The sequence below is a fragment of the Cebus imitator genome, unplaced genomic scaffold, assembly GCF_001604975.1.
Source record: "Cebus imitator isolate Cc_AM_T3 unplaced genomic scaffold, Cebus_imitator-1.0 Scaffold10, whole genome shotgun sequence".
In the NCBI taxonomy this organism is placed as follows: domain Eukaryota; kingdom Metazoa; phylum Chordata; class Mammalia; order Primates; family Cebidae; genus Cebus; species Cebus imitator.
The window spans coordinates 4,976,771-4,991,854 of NW_016107325.1; positions in this window are offsets into that span (position 1 = coordinate 4,976,771).

Sequence of the window (15,084 nt, forward strand, 5' to 3'; positions counted from 1 at the left end):
CCAAAATGCTCTGCTTGGCCAGCCTCCCACTCCTAGAGTGGCAGCAAGGAATTGGAGGCATATCACCTCTTAGTGATCTTCCTTAGAATGTACTTTACCTGGCATTAGACCCAGGGCTATCTGGAAGGAATGATATGTTGGCTAGATACTACATTTACAGAGATAAGTTGTGTTTCTCAGTGTTTTGAGATATATTCTTTATGGTTAAAATTGACTTTCATGAGAAGAACCCTACCCATTCCCCACCTTTAATGATGCCTAGGTTTTTCCTTATCTTGGAATATAAATCTTTGCTTCACCCCATTGCTTTTTCAAGCTACTGCATTAACACAATCACCTTTCACTGCCAAATTCCTGAACAGCGGAAATGTATTGGTTGTATTAATTTCTTCATCACCAGTCCTCATATTAAGCCTCTGCAATCTGGTTTTCACTCCCACCAGACAACCGAAATGATTTTTTCCTGGCTTTTATGCCAGTCCTGTGTTATTTTCTCAGTTTTTACCCCATCAAATCTCTTGGAAGTACTTGATACTGTTGATTTTATTTTTCTCTTTAAAATTTGTCCAAGGCTGTGTCTCTGTAATACTGAATTCTCACATCATCTCTTAAGCTCTTCTTTCACTCCATGGTGACACTGCTTTTCTCCTGTTGATCATCAACCCAAGGCTTTTTCCTGTTTATTTTTAATTTTTGTGGGTTCATAGTAGGTGTACATATTTATAGGTTGCATGATATGTTTTGATATAGGAATGCAGTGCATAATAATCACGCCATGGAAAATGGAGCATCCACCTCTTTAAGCATTTAGTATTTGTGTTTCAAGCAATCCAATTACGCTCTTTTACTTATTTTCAAATGTATAATTGAGTTATTTTTGACTATTGTCAACATTCTTGTGCTATCAAAGACTGGGTCTCATTCTTTCTAACTATTTTTTGCACCCTTTAACCAACCCCACTTGCCACACACAACTCCCAACTACTCTTCCTAGCCCCTGGTAACTATCCTTCTACTGTCTATCTCCATGAGTTCAATTATTTTGATTTTTGAACATCCACAAATAAGTGAGAACATGCAAATTTTGTCTTTCTGTGCCTGACTTATTTCACTTAACATCATGACCTCCAGCTCCATCCACGTTGCTGCAAATGACAGGATCTCATTCTTTTTTATTGCTAAATAGTATGACATGTGTATGTATACCACATTTTCTTTATCCGTTCATCTGTTGATGGACCCTTAGGTTGCTTCCAAATCTTGGCTATTGTGAACAGGGCTGCAACAAAGGCAGGAGTGTAGATACCTCTTTAGTATACTGATTTCCTTTCTTTTGGGTATATACTCAACACTGGGATCACTGGATCATATGGTAGCTCTATTTTTAGTTTTTTGAAGAATCTCCAAACTGTTATTCATAGTGGTTTTACTAATTTATATTTCCACCAACATGTATGAAGGTTCCCTTTCCTCCAGCTTTTGCCGGCATCTGTTACTGCATGTCTTTTGGATAAAAGCCATTTTAACTGGGGTGAGATACAATTTTGATTTGCATTTCTTGGACGATCAATGATGTTGAGCACCTTTTCATATGCTTGTTTCCAAGGCTTTGTTCTCAACCCTGTGCCCATTCTCAAAAAAAAAATTTTTTTTTTCTTTTTTTGAGACAGAGTTTCACTCTTGTGACCCAGGCTGGAGTGCAGTGGCGCGATCTCTGCTCACCGCAACCTCCGCCTCCTGGGTTCAAGCAATTCTCCTGTCTCAGTCTCCTGAGTAGCTGGGACTACAGGCATGCACCACCATGCCTGGCTAATTTTTGTATTTTTAGTAGAGACGGGGTTTCACCATGTTGACCAGATGGCCTAGATCTCTTGACCTCGTGATCCACCTGCCTCGGCCTCCCAAAATGCTGGGATTACAGGCGTGAGCCACGGTGCCCGGCCCCATTCTCAAAATTAATGTCGTATCAAAATGGTGGTGACTCCCTATAAATGCTTTCAACTTTGACCTCTCACATAAAACCTTATTCCATTTAACAAGCTACCTTCTAGTCATTTCCACTTGGATATCCAGTCTCCTTCCCAAGTTCTCTATTGCAGGAAACAGAGTGTCTGGGTTTATATCTGAGATCTGATCACTTACTGGTTGTGAGACTCTGGAGAAAGTTACTTTATATTGCCTTAGTTTCCTTAACTGGAGAACAGGATAAGGATGGTGATAATAGAGTCTACCTAAGTGGATTTAATAATATATGGAATCTTGGTTTAGCACAACACCCTGATGCCATATTAAGTACTAAAAAATATTATCATCTACAATTCTGCTTTCTTTTTAATTCTTAAATCTAGTAATTCACATAATCTCTCTTTCTTCTTAATAATTGCTCTAGTTTCCATCTCTGCTTCATTTCTATTATCCTTTGAATGAATATCTGCAGAGCCTTTGAGCTAGAATGCCAGAGCCTCTTTGCTGTGTGGTGTTTCACTTATTAGGCTGATTTACAGTTCAAAACGTTTTCCCACTATTAGTGAATCACATTTGAATTCTTCAACTAGATATCAGAGGCTAAGCATCAACTATTCTTGCTTTGGTGTTCACCTTAATCTCTTGCTACTTAATATATACTCCAGCTACTTATATACTTACCTTTGCTTGGTATATAAACTTCTTCTCCATCAAGTCAATCAACTTTCTGTCCTTGAAGATGCCATGCCATTTCCACTATCTACAAATGCCATTTAAATGGCCATACCTGCCTAGATAAAGGGGAGGTAGGGGAGAGGTGACATAAGCCCCATGTATTCGCCATCCTTGATACTTCTTACAAGTATATCTTAAATTAATTGATTTTGAAGAAAGAAAAAGAACTTTTTGAAAGTCTTGGAAAAAGAATACAAAGCTCAAGAGGGCATAAAGTATATAAAAACGAGAAGTACCCAGTTCATATTATCATTAACTACACTTGCTAATGGAAGGTATTGTTTAATTAACTGACCACCTACAGTGTGCCAGATATTATATAGTAAATACAACTGGCCTGTTTTCCCCTAGGTGCCATCCAACCACTCTTTGTAATATCAAGACAAAGGACTGCACAGCACACTATGACTTGTAGGTCCTCTTTAGCAGGAAAAAAGTAGTTTCCACATTATGTGCCATAATATTCATTGCCAAATCCACTGAACTAACATTTGGGTGGTAATTATTAAACAGCATAGGCTTACTGAGCTACTAATATATTAAAGGCGCTGTTTTAGTTCTGTGGGAAACTCCAAAGAAAAATAAAACATGTCACTGCACTCGATGTGTTCTTGACTTGGCAGTATTTTCAGTGCTGTATATATTTTTTCAAAAAATTAATTTCTATGAAAGAAATACATCTACAAAGTTAAAAATGTCAAACACTTTTATAAATTAAAATGGCATTTTCTTTCTTCATACCTCCCCGAGTTTCATTACCCAAGGGCAACCACATTCCAGTCTTGTAAGTGTTCGTTGAGCTATTTAAATCAATATTTCTAAATAACATTTCCTGACTTTTTGAATCTTTAAAAATGAAAATTAGGTCTCTTATTACACCCAGCCTCTACTACTTCCCACCTTTATAAAATAATTGTAATTTTTGGTAAAATAGAGTTTATATTACTGTACTTATATAAACATTGTTTGCCATTCACTAAGTAGTATATTACAATTCCTTATACAACTTTTGTTTTTTTAATAGTTAATATTTACCTGATTGTGTCATTTAGAAAATTGTCTACACATCTAATTTTAAAAACTAAAAAGTCTTTCTCAGTGCTGTTGAACATAGTAAATAATTTATTAGTTTTGTCTGTGATCACACCTCCAGTCTTGGGAACTGTCTCTTGTACTTTTTGATTCTTGCATTCCAGTCTGGTCTGGTAGCTCTCTAAGTTTCCTGAAAAAGATGACAGCTCTTCAGGAAATTCCTTTATCTTTCTCTTGAGTTAGGTCCCATGTTTACATCTTTCTTGATTTACTCAATTGCTTTGATTTGTTTCCTTGAGGACATTCCTTATTATCTTCCTGCGAAGGGCTTCCTAAGAATACATTTTTTGAGATGTCTTTTTTTGCAGCTTCAAACTTGAGTGATAGCTTGGCTGGGTATAAAATTTTAATTTAGAAATCATTGCTTTCCCAAAATTTTGATAGTATTGCTCCATTGCTCTTAATCTTTCAATGTTGCTGATAGTAATTCCAAAAACTTAACAGGACTTCTCCATTGTTATCATTTCTTGCTTTTTCTTTAGCTTTGTGACTTTTTGTTAACGTAGAAAAACAAATTTAACTTTAGTTTTGGGAATGGCTGGAGATAATGGCATATATTCAATATTCCATTTTTACCCAGGTGTCTTCACTATCAAATGAGTTTAAAAACACTGAATTATATCATTGTGTAGAGTTCATTTTTGAGTAAATCACAGAGAAATATTCTGAGATGACTATGTACTAATTATTTAAGGACTATTAATCTCACATGCTTCCTCTTCCTGCCTTGTGTTTGAAATTAATTGTCCCTTTCTCAGTGCATTCTATACCTTTTTCATCACTTTTTTTTTGATACAGTGTCTCACTTGTCACTCAGATTGGAGTGTGGTGGCATGATCATGCCTCATCACTGCAACCTCTGCTCTCCAAGCTCAAATGATCCTCAGCCTCTTAAGCAGCTGGAATGACACCAGGCTAATTTTTATATTTTTTGTAGCAATGGAGTCTCACTCTGTTTCCCAGGCTGGTCTTGAATTCCTGTACTCAAATGATCTGCCAGCCTCAGCCTCCCGAAGTGCTGGGATTACAGACATGAGCCATCAAGCCCAGCCTCCTTTTTCATCACTTAGCATAAGGCTATTCATGCCACTTATGCCATTTGAAGAATGTATCTGTATCTTTGAGATATAATTTAAATACATATTTAAGTGTACAGTTAAATTTTTTAAAATATGTCCACAGAAGTTGGCAACTATCACCACAATGTTTTATTATCCTCAAATAAAACCATGTATCTGTTAGCAGAAAGTTCCCATTTTCCCCTCCCTTTTGCTCCTACCTCCACTAATTGGCTTTCAGTCACTATAGATTTGCATATTCTGGAAATTTCACACAAAATCATATCATCTGTGGTCTTATGTGACTGATTTCTTTCACTTAATGTAGTGTTTTTCAAGGTCTCTCCGTGTTGTAATAGTTATCAGTACTTCATCTTTTTCAAATTGGACTACATTTTAAGCTCTCTAATTATAAGTCTCTGTTTTAATGTTTGTGTGCCTAACACCTAGTATAGTATCTAGGAGCTATATTGTCTTACGTTTGTTAATTAAATATATAGATAGCTAATTCTATTTTCAAATCTACTCTCATGGTCCTACTTTAAAAACTTTTATTTGACCATGACCACATTTTTTTAAAGTTTCTTATTTCAGAAAAGTTTAATGAAGATTTGGACGGAAAAGGAAAGTATTCTTTTTTTTCCCCCCATTTATTTATTTTATTGCATTTTAGGTTTTGGGGTACATGTGAAGAACATGCAAAATTGTTGCATAGGTACACTCGTGGCAATGTGATTTGCTGCCTTCCTCCCCGTCACCTACATCTGGCATTTCTCCCCTTGCTATCTCTCCCCAGCTCCCCACCCCCCCACTGTCCCTCCCCTATTTCCCCCAACTGACCCCAGTGTGTAGTGCTCCCCTCCCTGTGTCTGTGTGTTCTCATTGTTCAACACCCGCCTACGAGTGAGAAGATGCAGTGTTTAATCTTCTGCTCTTCTGTCAGTTTGCTGAGAATGATGGTTTCCAGGTTCATCCATGTCCCTACAAAGGACCCAAACTCATTGTTTTTGATGGCTGCATAATATTCCATGGTGTATATGTGCCACATTTTCCCTATCCAGTCTATCGTCGATGGGCATTTGGGTTGGTTCCAGGTCTTTGCTATTGTAAACAGTGCTGCAAAGAACATTCGTGTGCACGTGTCCTTATAGTAGAACGATTTGTAATCAAAAGGAAAGTATTCTAAATATAGATAATCATTAATTCACAGTGTGAATAATGTAATAGCCACAACTACCTTTTTTATACCTTATACCTTCCTTCATTAGTGATTTCTGGTCTCTAAATCAGTCCTTTAATAAAGTTCATGGTCACTGACCAGAATAAGATTGGAGCAAGTAACTGTTTTTTCAGCCTGGCTCTAGAGTAAGGGAGATCCCCTTGGTCAACTAAACTAATATAATAATTTAATTCTTGTGGAACTCTGCTTCAATTCAGCACTGTCGTGTTTTTCTCTGAGAGCATGAAGTATTTCCCCTCTCAATCCTTTCCATTTCTTTGAAACCAAACAGAATTTGGTCAAGACTGGGCATAGGCATAGGCACTTTTTCCAGTCTTCTGCCAAGAATAAGGTCAAATGTTTGTGGGCTCCTCTAATTCTATCTCATTGCCCAGTCAACATTTGAAAGGCAGAGAATTGTGCTAAGACTTGCAAACTTTGCTTTTCTGGTTCCACCCCCCCCCGCCCCCCAAGACTTACATACTCAAAAGAAAACACTCATACACAATGGTTTGGGAAGCCCTTCAGCCTCAATATCTAAGAGTGATTTAAGAATTTAGTTTGCAGAAGGAGGGACAGAATAAATTTCTCAAACTTACCTTTCTATGATTCTAGTCTTGCATGTCCTAACATATGATACTAAAACATGTGGAAGTAAGTGGTAGGATAGATATGAATTGAGCAAATATTAAAAATTGAACTCATTTATGTATGGGTTAAAGCTTCCATCTTTGCCTTACATATTTCTGATTTCAGATACAAGAACTTAATTTAAAAAAATAGTTTAATGGGCTTGAATTGTTTTTGAATAGCTGGACGTCTTTTACAGCACCATCAAAAATAATGTTTCTCCTTTATGGCCAGAGATTGGGGGTTTTTGTCTCTCAGATTGAGGTTAACTCAAACATTTTGATCTGAACACATACGTACATGCATACACACATACAGTATTTTTTAAAGCTATTTTAAGTCAAGAGCTATGAAGCTGTAAATGCCCCCTGTGGGGAAGCTCAAACCCAACAATGCAAACATCTGACTTTTTCCTTATGTTTCTTCCTCAAAAAGATGAGAACACAGGGGAACGTTTGCCTATTTTTATCCATGAGACAAGGTCACTAAATATGTTTTGTCAGTCAAATCAAAGTCCCATCTTTAAAAATGTTTCTATGTAATCTATAAGGTCCTTCTGCTACAATTTAAGAGTGACATGAGTTCTGTAACTTATTTCTCTAGTTGGTGATAAGGGTCTTTTTGGTTGACATTTCTGAAATAAATACAGCTACTGGAGCACTAGCATTTGGATTCTGAAATCTGACTACATTAGAAGAAAATTAACCTTTTCAAAAAGTCACTGTTCTAACGAATGATTTGAATCAAATGAGTTTTAAATGTTGTACCTGCATTTATAATTTTTGGAGAGATTGCAACTCCCCAGTGATCTATATACTTTTGAAGGAGGAGAAGAAGAAGAAAAAACAAATTTATGGGAAAATTAACTATGAAAGTTAAAGAGGGTCATAAAAGAAACTAGGGTGCTTTAACTGAAATGGTTTTTATAGTAGCATCAGGTTCAGAAATCAAATAAACTGACTTTATTATAAGTAGTTTGATACTTTCAAAGAAAAATAGCAGGTTGTATTAATATCCCATCAGTTGTATGTTTTCTGTTGGAATATCTCATGAAACACTTATTTATTCATTTATTTGCTATTTGACAGGTACTTCCACTGTGCTAAACATAAACATGGAGGGCGGGGATAGGGAGATGTTGCAGGCAACAGATTGTTAAAATATTAAGCACACAACAGATTGTTAAAATATTTATTAAGCCCCTTGGGCCGGGTGCGGTGGCTCATGACTGTAATACCAGCACTTTGTGAGGCCAAGGCAGGTGGATAACTTGAAATCAGGCATTCGAGACGAGCCTGGCTAACATGGTGAAAACCCGTCTCTACTAAAAATACAAAAATTAGCTCGGTGTGGTGGCATGTGCCTGTAGTACCAGCTACTCAGGAGGCTGGGGCAGGAGAATTGCTTGAACCCGGGAGGCAGAGGTTGTGGTGAGCCAAGATCGTGCCACTGCACTCCAGGCTGGGCTACAGAGTGAGACTTTGTCTGAAAAAAAAAAAAAAAAAAGTCACTTCATAGACTATTTACAGTGAGCTGAGATCGTGCCACTGCACTCCAGTCCGGGCAACAGAGAGAGACTCCATCTTAAAAAAAAAAATTAAGCACGTCATAAATATTAAATATTTGAATAAAAATTATAATACACATAATTTTCAGACTATAGACTCAAGTATGCAAGATTTTTTTTTACTACCCTTTTACTTTCTCACAATTAATTTAATATTATATCCAAGTCTTGATGTTACCGATTTGTGGGAAATTTCATCTCTGGAATTCTTGGGGATCCTTCTCATTCTGGAGTCAGGTTGAGATGTAAGGGCTTGTTATGGGTTGAATTGTGTTCCCCATGAAGATATGTTGAAATCCTCACCTACAGAATCTTACCATGTGACCTTACTTGGAAATAGGGTCACTACAGACATAATTATTTAAGGTAAGATTATAATGGAGTAGTGTTGGCCTTTAATCCAATATGACTGGTGTCCTTATAAAAGGAGGAATGGGACACAAAGAGAGAAGACAGCCTTGTGACAATGGGAACAGAGACTAGAGTGATGCACCTACAAACCAAGGAATACCAAGGATTGCCAGCATCACCAGAAGCTAGGAAGAGGCAAGGAAGGATTCTCCCCACAGGTTTCAGAGGGAACATGGCCCTGGCAACCTGTTGACCTCAAACTGCTGGCTTCCAGAACTGTCACACAATAAATGTCTGTTGTTCTAAGCCAGCCAGTTTGTGGTATTTCATAATAGCAGCTGCAGCAAACTAATTCAGAGCCTTATTCCATGTAAGGAATTAGGGATGGGGATGACAGGGTGTCTGGGCTGTCGTCTTCTGGCCACATAGGTAATGCTAAACAGGCCAATGTCCCTGTTCACATACTGGGGACTCAGGTAGTTTTTAGAAGCAGGAACCTCCAGAACCTCTGACCTCTTTGCCTGGAATATCAAGTGGCCACTTTCAGGCTCTGACACATCCTGGGGTACTGGCTTATGCCTTCCTTACTTCCTTTCCTAGCCCAGGGAGGATTTTTAATATTTGGAGGATGGGGATAGCCCCTTTCTACTGGTAATTTTATAGGTTACCCATTTTTTCCTTTTAAAATTTGTCTCTTCTTTCCCTCTCTAGTCTTATAAATTCTCCTGAGGGATTAGGCTTTTGAAAAACAGCAGGAGGAAGCCTTCTCTCTTTTCCATCCCTGAGACAATAAAGCTACAAACAAGGGAGGAAAGCCTGGCACAGTCAGTCTAGGGAAGTTGGAAGTGGAAACACAAGGAGGAAAAGCCTGTGGAGTAATTATTGAACTAATATCCAGCCACAAAATTGTTATAATTTTTTAGAGACAGGGTATCACCATGTTGTCCAGGCTGGTCTCAAACTTCTGAGCTCAAGCAATCATCCATCACAGCCTCCCGACATGCTGAGATTACAGGCTTGAGCCACTACGCTCAGCCTCAGCCACAAAATTATTAACATGACTACATTAAATTTTCCATGGATTTTTAAAACTGTTGACCCAGCTGTCTTATGTCCTGACAATAAATTAAATTTATCAGACTGGGGATGATCAAGAGAGTGGTCTTTAATGCAATGTTTCCAGGATGTGGAAAGATTGATGGATCTCTCCAAGATTCTATTTTAGGAAAAATTGTTGGATGAATATTGATTGACTCAACCATATATATTACTCATTACCAGATGATGGATCTGTTGATTTCTAAGACAAGCAAAGTAACCAGACCCAACAAATCAGCCAATTATTCTGGCCTTCTAAGTCAGTGATCCAAATCTAGCTTAGAATCATTAAGACTCTTTTAAAAAAGTAAAAACCCAGACTCACTCCTGGACATTGCCATCTGGAGGAAGGCCAAGCAATCTGTGGTTTTTAAAAGTTCCTGGGTGACTTTGGCCAATTTGGAAGAGCACTAATCTAAAAGATGAAATTCATTTAATAATCTGAGTCATGACTGCTGATATATGTATGGTTCAGATGAACATGAATATTTAGTGTTGTTTTGATACTGTCTACTCTAATCTGCATAACCACTGCCCTAGCAGAATTAGTTCGATGGGTTTTACTTCTGTACCATTCACTTAAAAATACACGATTGTATTTAAAATTATTAGCCTCCTGGATATAAATCTTTACTGTCCCATCAGTCTGGTAGGAAGAGTTTTTGCCATTTGATAAAAGAAAAAATGTGCCTGTTTCTAAGAAACACCAAAAGTTAGTCAATTATGAAGACATTCCCAGATATCCTTTAGCAGAATAAACTTAGATGTATCCTTCCATATTACCTCAAGTCTTTGAGTGTCTATTTAGTTCTCAACTGGCACTATCTAGTCCTCTTAACACAATTAGCATTTCTGAAACGAATCACCAAAGCATTCTAAATTATGCTGTTTGCTAATAGGACTCATTTTCCATGGAGGGCTGTTTTTAAAATACCTGCTTCAATGCAAGACTCTCATCTGCTTCAGCAAGTATTGTGGGTGTGCCTATGAGTGTGTGTGTGTGTGTGCTGCAGTAAGCTATACCTATCACACTGCCTGTTTGCATTCTTGGCTAAGATACCATGCTAATCAGGCGTCTTAATGCATCAATACAATGACAAAACTCAGACAAGACTGGATGAATTGCTTAACCACATGTGTCTAGCTAGTACTTTTAAAACAGACACTTGATCTGGTAAATTCAGAAGACAAAACAGTCTTTTCAGGTGCTAAAATTCCTGGATATTTCAGTTAAGACAATATACATATTAAGAAGCACCTAACAAAAAGACACTGTCTAGGTAATGGTATAACAAGAAAGAGTCTTTGTTAAGGGACTTAATGCAGAGCCCAGCCCAGAAAGCCTGAGAGCTGGTGGAAAAGGCTTTCGGGAAAGAAAGGAGATGAATGTTAACCACACTAACCAGCTGAAGCTTATCACTTCCCCAGAAGTTGCGGTATTTAGAACTGTTTGTGTAAGATGTAATAAAACCTGACAGGCTGGTACCTGTTAAGATGCCAGTGTAGGTTGTCCATGAAGCCTGCCAGTCAGCTCTGCATTTCTCCATGCGGGGGCTGGAGTGGCTACATGGCCCTTGTCCTGGCTGTGGGGCTAGAGTCAGTTAGGCAGGGAGCAAAGTAAAGTTTGGGGAAAAAAATCAACTTTGGCCCCAGCACCACCCTCTTTTCTTTGAGTCTCTGCTCAGGGGTATTGTAACTGTGTTTGGGGGCATATGCTGACTTTGGGAAGACAATGGCAGAGTGCTTTGAATGGCTTTGTCATTTTTCATACAGGTATTTTCTATCTGAGTCTTCTGGTTAAGTAGCATTCTTGCTTTGGTTTGCCTCCCCATTTTGACATCAGTCTGTGTCCAGTGTTCTTCGGTGGTTCTCAGAGACTTGGCATCCGGCTACTCTGATGTGATTCAGGTACAAACACAGAGGGTTGGAGAGAAAGTGCCTCTACTGGAATATGCCTCTAGAAAGCACTTCTGAGAAGTTGCTATTTGCCACAGGTACTGCTTTTCTCCATGTGACTGTTTTAGGAGAGGATTAGATTCTAGCTTCGTTTGGCATATCCATAATTCTCTCCACACAGTTTATTAGGTTTTCAGTAGTAAGCTTATTCTAAAATAATTGGCTAGATGAAACGAAAACAGTAACAACTTTTGCTCCATAAAGAGATGGTCTGATTTCAGCAAATCAGTGCCACTCACTATTGATTTTATCTTATATTTTGTAAACATGGAGTGGATAAAAAGTATGTGGCAGGTGGACAGCATTGTGTAGGTTGTGCACTGAACAACCCTAGGCACACCCTTTAAATAGGGTACACAATTTAAATAGGTGCACATTAAGGGTACGCCATTTAAATAGGCTTCTTAGAGTACTGACAAAATGACTCGCCTCTGCTGATGGCAACAGCAGGCCGTCCAGAGGGGCCACTGCTATTAAGTGGGCTGCAGTGGGGAGGTGCAAGAGGTGGCAGCAGGAGCAGCTGTGAGAGCAGCAGTGGTCTCCTGTGCCCCATGTCCCAGAGGCAGCCAACTGCACCCACCCCCACCTTCACATGGCTGGGCAGCACCTGCTCCCAGACCTGGCTCCCATTGCGGCCTCAACCTCACTTCCCACCTGCTGGGGGCCGCATGCACCTGGCCCGATGGAACTTGGGCTGGCCCCAGGAGCATCAGTTTCATTTGTGCCAGGTTGGCCCTAATGCCGCGCCACCTGCACCTCACTTGCTGCCCTGGCAGCCAAGGCAGTTGCCCCCCAGTGGGGGAGCAGCGCAGTCAGGCACAGAGGGGCAGGCAGAGAGAGGCCCCAAGGTGGAGCTGGGGATGGGGCAGTGCCACATTCCACAGAGCTGGCAGGATTCCTGCCCTCCCAGGCATGGCTGCAGCTGCCCAAGTTGCAGCTGCCCAAGTTGCAGCTGAGGACCCAGGCACATCTGGACTCTCCCGGGCCGGGAAAGCTCTCCCTTCCCCCCACAGGCTTAGAGGTGTCTGCCCTGTTGCCTGGCCTCTCCTCTCTGTTAGTGCCTGCTCTGATCACAGAGCAAAGTTGAAGCCAAGCCCAGGTGCTCTCACAACCCAGCCAGGTGTGCTCACGCTCAGGGTAGTGTTAACACACTAGCTCCCTCCCACCTTGCCCACCTCTGGACTTTGGATGCAAACAAGCATGGGAGGGAGGCTGAGGGGCACTGAGGGCAATTTGGCACTGGCCTTCAGGTGCCCCTTGGCACAAACAGCCTGAGTGCCATGAACAGTGGCAGGAGGCAGACAGCCTCCTGAGTGGAAGAATGCAGGTCCCTGGTGAAGCCAGTGAGGTCGTGAAGCCTGGGGTCTGGTCTGCCAGTACTGCAGACGAGAGTGGGAACTTGTGGTGCCTTTTCCAGCCCTCCCATGGCTGCCCATGGACTGATCAGTGTATACTTTCTCCTCTCTAAGGCCCATGAAAGCCCTGAATCAGCCTGACTAGAGGAGGCAATGGGAAGACCAGCTGCAGAGAGTAGCTGCCCAACCCAGGGTCTCCTCTCTGCTAAGAGCTGAGAGACAATGGGGTGACCAGCTCTGGAGAGGAACTCCCTGAAGAGGAACTACCCTCTCTGCGGAGAGCTAAAGAAATGATAGGTTGAGCAGTGGTAGGGAAGAGCTACCCTCTCTGTGGAGAGCTGGACATTCTTTGGGATGACCTGCCTAGCAGAGAGGAGCTACCCTGTCTGCTGAAAACTGAATGCTCCTTGAAACACTCTGGCTAAGGAGAGGAACTGTCCACTGTGGGTCCCCTCTGAGCTGCCCTATTGCTCAAAGAAGCTCTTCTTTATCTTGCTTACCTTCCACTTGTCTGCAAACCTAATGCTTCCTGGAGGCAGGGTAGAGACTTAGGACTCACTGAATGGCAGAGAGAAAAGAGCAGTAGCACAAACAGGGCTGAAACAGGCCCTTTGCCCACCACATTGTGGACAATGAGAAGGAGAGAGGAGCTACAGCCCTTTGGGGAGCCCAGACCTAGGAGCTCCCTGAGTCAGGCTGTGACACCTTCTTTAGGGCTCTGTGGTTCTGCATATCTCCAAGATTCTGGGTGTCACACTGTTTCCCAGTATCAGCTGTGGAAGCTGCTTATGATACGCCTGGTCCAGCTGCAGCCTGGCAGGGAGCTAGTGCTCATGCCGGCACCTGGAGGTACTTGCCCTGCTGCAGCTGGCGTGCCTGGCTATGCACAGTGGTGGATCCCACACTCGCTCACACACCCCTCACCTCTCTACACCTGGCTCACCCTTGGAAGACATGGGATCCAGGCTGGTGGTGGGAGCTGAATGCAGCCTGCCAGACGAAGTGGGCGAAATGAGCCCAGTGGGCCACAGCAAAACTTGGGGAAAGGCGCCACTGGCCACAGAGGTTTCTGGCTGGTGAAGAAGCAACACTGCAAGGGTCCCTTATCATTGCTACTCAAGAAATTTAATCTTACAGGAGTGGTTTTCCAAAATTAGATTCAAACATGGGGAAATACCCTATGAAAATCAGAGAATCTGGTCACCATTAAACTATAGTTCTGAGAAGTTATTTTTTTTGCGTTAGAACTGAATGTTTCATATGACTCTCAACTTTATTATACTTCAAATTGGATATTTCACATAAATAACAAAGAGTTGCCTCCTCCAACCTCCACTCTCAGTCTCTAGTACTAACCACTTTTAACTCTTTTGAAAGTTATCCTTTAGGTATTTCCTCTATATTTCAAAATTACATATTTAAACTGCTTTTACTTGATTTTCCTGTTTTAGATATTATCTTTTGACTTCCTATTTACCACAGAAGATGAGAATTTAGCTTTCTTAAATACCTACACTCTTCTCAGTCCCACCCTATCTTTCTATAGAGTTATGTAATTTCAAGGTAGATCACAATTCAGTGTTTGTATTGTTGTGATGATTTTTAGTCACAGCTGAGTCAGGTGGTATGGTATTACTATATTTCCTTTCCTGTTCACCTTCTTGTTTTTCCTGTTAATAATTGTTTGTTTCTGTTAGCTTGGTTATCAATACATACCTAATTCCTTCCTAACTCTCCATGTTCGTATTCCAGTGCAGCCTGATTACTCTCAAGGCCTGCTACCTATTCTAGGTTGAAATCATTTTTGCTTATTATTTTGGAGTAATTGCCCTGTTGTTTTCTAGTTTCCACTGCTGGAGTTGAATATTCCAATGGCATTCTGATTCTGGATCTTTTGTCTGTGACATTTCTCCTTTTTCATCTCATGGGTCCCTTTGAACAAAACCAATGCAGAGAACAGGAAGAAACCCACCCATGTGGGTTCCATGTTCCAAAGGACTCATGTGACGTGACGTGGGTTTCTTCCTGTTCTCTGCATTGTTTTTTTTTTTTTTTTTT